The sequence below is a fragment of the Hipposideros armiger genome, unplaced genomic scaffold, assembly GCF_001890085.2.
Source record: "Hipposideros armiger isolate ML-2016 unplaced genomic scaffold, ASM189008v1 scaffold_3, whole genome shotgun sequence".
Taxonomy (NCBI): domain Eukaryota; kingdom Metazoa; phylum Chordata; class Mammalia; order Chiroptera; family Hipposideridae; genus Hipposideros; species Hipposideros armiger.
This window is the reverse complement of record NW_017731353.1, coordinates 8,182,882-8,188,356: the sequence shown is the minus strand read 5'-3', so window position 1 is coordinate 8,188,356 and position 5,475 is coordinate 8,182,882. Positions and strand designations below refer to the sequence as shown.

Genomic DNA, 5,475 nt, shown 5'->3' with positions numbered 1-5,475 from the left:
CTCCCTCCACCCAGACCCCGGCCCTCACCGGCGCGCCTCAGGCCGGCCGAGGCCCGCACTGGCTCCCGCCGGGTCCCTCCGCGACCCCGCGCGCCCGCCCCTCAGGAGCCGCGGGCAGAAGCCGGCCGGGCAGTTAAGACCAGCGCAGACACGGCAGCGGCAGCAGCCATTTTGGCACATCCGGCTCCGGTCGCCCCGGCCGCTGCGCCGCCGACGTGTCCGGCCGTAACGTCAGCGCGCGCCACGCCAGCGAGCCCCGCCTCTCACAGTTCTCGTGACGCTCCCCCACACTATCCCCGCCCCTATCGACTTCTCTGCCGACGCTCCGCTCCGCCCCTTCGCCCGACCCTCTCTAGCATCCAGTCCTCCACCGCCCATCCCTTCGCTCTGCCGCCGTTGCCTCGCTTCACGCCTCGTCCAGTCAATCCTTCAAGCCCAGCCTTCCGTTCCGCTCCTTGGCCCCACCCACCTCTCGCCCTGCCTCGTGCATTAGCCCCGCCCCTTGCCTGCATCCTTCCACCGTGGCCTATCTTTGGCTCCGCCCCCAGCCTGCGTCCAATCCTTCACCGCCGCATCCCTCGGCCACCTCCGCCGGCGTCCAGTCCTTCAACGCCTCATCCTTTAGTCCCTCCCCCTGTCCCCGCCCCGCGACGAGTCCAGTCCTTCAACGCCCATTCCTTGGCCCCGCCCCTTGCCCACCTGCCCGGCAGGGCGAGCCCGGGGGCTGCCTGAGGACGTCGCTCCGGTGACGCCTGCTCTTTCTTGTAGCCGTTTCTCGTTCTAGGATGTGAGAAGGGTAGGGATTCTTCAGTCAAACCCAAGGGAAAAACCAGTGTTGAACGACTGATGCCAGCAGGTGCACCCGCCGAGAAGAGCTACTTGACTGAGCCGAGAACCAGAACGGCTCCCTGGCGCAGGCGCGTCCCTCCCCTTCTGCTGTTGGGGTTCGAAGTCTGGGAGACGGGCGGCAGGTGACAGCGCATGCGCTGGCCGCCGCAACGGAGTGCGCGTGCGCACCTCGCGGCGGCCGGCCGGTTGCCTGGTTACGGACTGTTGGCGGCTCCGGGTTCGTTCCGCTGGGGAAGTTGGTTTCTGTCCACACCTAGCTCTCGAGAAGCAATGCCCATTTGCTCTCCACAGAGCCCTGGAAGGGGAAGACGCCGCCAGCCCCAGTCCACAGGCCGCCGTCGAAGCCCCACTGCCCGCCTGCGCCCGTCTCGGGGGTCGGACCCCAGCACGCCACCGCCTCTCCCAGACCCCTCCTCCCCGGCTTGGCCGTCACCTCCGCCCGCCCCTCTGAGCCGCCCCCAATGCACACCATCTGTTCGGTCCTTTTCCCCACTCTGGGCGCGCAGGTCCCAGCCCCTCTTTTGTCTGACCTAATACCCTCAAGGCCCATGACTCGTGCCCCGGAGAGCAGCGGCTTCCCCCGTGCCCAGTAGTGTCCCCAAAACCGCCGGAGCCCCGTGAAAGGTTGAATGAGCGCCACCCCGCAGGTACCAAGCGACAGGCTAGGCTGCTGGGTCTCAGCGTCCTGCACCTCCGGGCGGCTGCTGCCTCGTCCTGGTGCGCCCACCCGGTAGGTACCACCTGAGCCCTCCATGGAGGATCCTACCGAAGAAAGGGTGCTGCCATTTGTATCTTCGTTTTCCCGATGAGAAACGGGAGAGACGTCCGGCCTGCTCACCTGCACAGCTACCTGGCAAGGACAAGGACGAGCAGCAGCCCGCCCCACTCGCCCCAGCTTCTTCCGGAGGTCAGGAAGGGCAGCAAGTGTACCCGTCTCACAGCACCTGGCAGCCAAGCTCGCACTGACGGCTGCTGCTACTGCCGCAGTGACTGAGGTGCGCGCCCCGGAGTTGGAGGGCACGCTGGTCACCGGTGGGAACCAGAGGCCCGGGAAGAAGGAAGGCGTGTGGTCAGCTATGTGTCTGCTGTGACACTGGCGAGGGAGCAGCCACGCTGTCAAGAGCCTCAGGCAGGTGTGGGGAGCGTTTCAGCCCATCTGACGTGGCCACTCTGCTGCTAAGCTAACATTTGCCTTCCAGAAATTGAGTTCCTAGGCTGTTGGGAACACGTGGAGCTCAGCCCTGGGCCCCACTGCCCGGATCCCCTTCTTCCCGGGGGCCACTGCGCTCTGCAGTTGCTTTCTCCCAACAAGGTGCCCCACAGAGAGATGTCACTGTTAGCCCTCCTCCTGGAAGAGGGGAAAGTGGGGGTGAAGCACTGACTCCCCCGGGCTCAGGGCTGCCTGCCTCCTGTTTGCTCTCATTTGAGTTCAAAGAGCCCAAGAGCTGGAGCCCAGACTTGCCCCTCTGGGATCCTGGGGAGCTCAGTGGTCGGCCTGGTGAGCTCTAACCTGGAGGGACCCTAAGCTGCAGAGATCAACCCACCATGGACAAATGGAAGACCTGGGGCTGTTAAAGAGGCAGCCTTGTGTTGGTTCCCACAGGGCGACTTGGAGGAAAGCTGTGACCAGCTGGTTGGCCTGCAGGGACCTCGGGCGTTCCTCCCGTCCCCTCTTCCAGCCTGCCAAGCCTCTGTCTGAGGGAGGCCCTCTCGGGTTCTCAGCTGTTTGCAGCCTGGTGCGGAAGAGGGTTCCTGGGCTCACGGCTGAGCTATCAGGCCTCTGGGCCGTGGAGGCCAGGCCTCTGAGCCACAGACCTGCTTTAAGGCCCAGCCTGCTACCTAGAATGCTGTGTGCCCTTTGCCAGCTTCCTTAACCTCCCTGATGGTCCTCCTTAAAACCTGGGGTTCAAGCAGGATGAGCACATGGACTATCTGGGGACTGAAAGGAGGTGCTGTTGATGCACGCGATGTGCTGGAACTGTTCTGGGCAAACTGGCATGACTGTGGCTGCAGAACACTCAGTCGCCTGTGCCTGGGAGGCGTGCTGCCAGGACGGCCGTCGGGATTCTTGATCAGGCTCCCTTCCCTTTGCCTGCAGTGTCCACTCCTCTCTCCTTCCTCCCGATAGAAATGTCACCACCTCCCTGAAGCCCTCCCCTCCCCAAGTGGGCTAGAATGACCGCTCTTTCCTGGGGGCAAAGTTGTAGTTCCTCGTGCAAAGTCCCATGACGGAGTTATTGTCACATTGCCCAGAGCACACAGGTCACAGGGCTGCACAATTGCCCGGACAATGGGCAGAGGCTATGCCAGAGAACCCTGTCCTTTCCATGATTATGACAGTTGGCCTCTCCCATTGGTCTTTGCCATCTAAGGAGACCCCCACTGAGCACCTGACAGGCTGTTCTGAACTCTAATGCCCGAGTGCCATTATCTCATTGTCAACTTTTTTTTTTTTTAAGATTTTTATTGGGGAATTGGGGGATGGGAACAGCGCTTGGGGAATTGGGGAAGGGGAACAGACAAGTTGCTGTCGTTTTGTTCTTCAGTCTAGTTGTGGAGGACGTTGCTTCACTGGCCCAAGTTGGCACCATCATTGCGCTCTTCCCGGGCGAGGCAGATCAGTGGCTGGCTTCTGGATGGCCGCTCACTGCGGCTGCTGGCCGCTCACGCTGGCTGCTGGCTACACACGGTAGCCTGTGGCAACCCACTGCAGCAGGGGCTGCAGCCTACGCCATCGTCCGTGACTCATGGCAGCCCAGCTCCAGGTTGAGCTGTTGTTCAGCATCTTAGCTGTAGAGGGCAGTGTCACTGGCCCTCATATGTGGGATCCGAACCGGGGCCCTCTGGCGTCCCAAGCCAGTTCTTAACCATCGCGCCACTCGGCCGGCCCTCATTGTCAACTTTTGATTATATGTTGAAATAAAGTTTTAGATATGTTGAGTTAAATAAAATATACTATTAATATTTATCTGTTTCCTTTTTTAAAATGTAGCTACTAGGAAGTTAAAAATTCCATAGTGGTTGGCATTATATTTCCACTGGACAGTGTGGGTCTAGATGGTGAGCACACTGAGGAAGAGGCTAGGGACCTCCACTCAGCATCTCAGCCTGGGGCTTGTAGCCTCCTCAGTTGTGAAGCTGGCTCTCTCCTGACCACCTACCAGCCAGACCAGCCACCAAGGAGCCCTTGGGGGTGGGGCTGCAGTTTCGGGCCACATGCCACCGCTCTTCACTCCCTGTCACCCCACCTCCACCCCTGGCATAAGGTAGGTGCATTAGTGTGTTTTGTGGATGTTTGTAGTGCAGGCCTGCTCCATGCCAGGTGCTCTGCTCAGTGCCTGACACGCACCCTCAGTTCTGGGTGTTGAGGCTGGGGGTGCAGGTGGGGGGGCGTGCCCAGCTCGGCCTGGAGAGAGGCAGGGGCAGCCTCCGTGAGACAGGGCTGGCTGAACAGTCCAGGGAAACACGCGTTAGGGCCTCAGAGGTGGAGTGAGCTGGCAAGGAGGGCTTCCAGAGGAGGCGATAAGGGCTGAGGACTGGGTGGCTGGAGAGGCAGAGCTGCGAGTCTGGTCCTCCAGGAGAAAGCAGATCTGCAGGCATTAAGTGTGTTCTGTGCATCTGAGTGTCAGGCCCCTGTTGGTGTGCGGGCACCTGCAGAGTGCATCCAGGCCGAGAGTCAGGAGAGGGGCACCTCTAGGAGGGTGCAGACCGGGGTGTAAGACCAGCCCCGTGAGAGCCACCCCAGACCCCTGGGGGACCTACAGGAGCAAACCCACATTCTGCCAAGCGCTGACATGGCCAGGCTTGGCGTCACCGTCATCCGCGTCAGTGTTAGCCTGAGCACAGCACTCGCTCCTGTTCAGTGTCTGGAGACAGGCCTGGCACCTAGCCGTCTCAGAGAACTTCCTTTTGAATCACTGAGCCGGGTACGAAGCGTCTGAGGTGAAAAATAAGTGATAGGGATGAAGTGGAAAGCACGAGGAAGACGCTGATTCTGCACCCACATGGGGCCACAGAGAACCGGAGCAGCAGGAAACCTGCACGGTGGCCCCTTAGCTGCGGCGGGGCCCTGGGAGATGCCTCCCCAATACTACACAGACGTTCACTGAGCCCCTACTGCTTGCCAGGCACTGCTAGGAGCTGCGGCTGTGGCCGTGGGACAGACAGGCCCGGCCTCTACTGTTTGGGAGCATAGACCACTGAGAATGGCCAGTGTAGGCGGAGGGTGCCTGGATCCCACTTGCTGGGGGTGGGATAGGGGCAGGGATGGAGGAGAAGGAGCATTTGTGATGGAAGCAAACAGAAGCTTCTGCAGTGGCAAGGGGCAGAAGCCCCGAAAGTGGGCTATGGCATGGCAGCTGGTGGGTCTGCATTGCGGGGGGCCCCACAGGCCCTGCGAGGGGATTTGCACTTGGTTTCTGAAAGCAAGGGAAGCTTTCTGGGGCTTTTCAGCCAGGAATGACATCATCAGTTTAGCTCCCCCGGGTTCTCTGGCAGGGCACTAGGGAGAGTCGGGAGCCCAGGAGGTGGCCGTGGGGCCCCTAGGTGAGTGGCAAGGCTGCTGGGGCCAGACTGGTGGGGAGAACCAAAGCCCGGCTGACCCCGAGGGCAGGACTCTGTTCTTGC

At 61.3% G+C, this 5,475-nt stretch overlaps 1 protein-coding gene across 9 annotated transcripts in view; it reads right to left on the bottom strand.

Annotated features, from left to right (window-relative positions):
* SEC16A (SEC16 homolog A, endoplasmic reticulum export factor) overlaps nucleotides 1-3,333 on the bottom strand; it is a 34,167-nt gene extending 30,834 nt beyond the window's left edge. For 6 of the 9 annotated variants that reach the window (XM_019639953.1, XM_019639937.1, XM_019639974.1 and 3 more), the window contains exon 1: nucleotides 29-225. The gene's annotated coding sequence lies outside the window, so the exon portion shown is untranslated. Of the gene's footprint in view, nucleotides 1-28; nucleotides 226-699 lie in introns of those variants that run through there. The other 3 variants (XM_019639944.1, XM_019639968.1, XM_019639997.1) reach the window with 2 other exon arrangements.
* Between the last annotated feature and the right edge of the window lie 2,142 nt (nucleotides 3,334-5,475).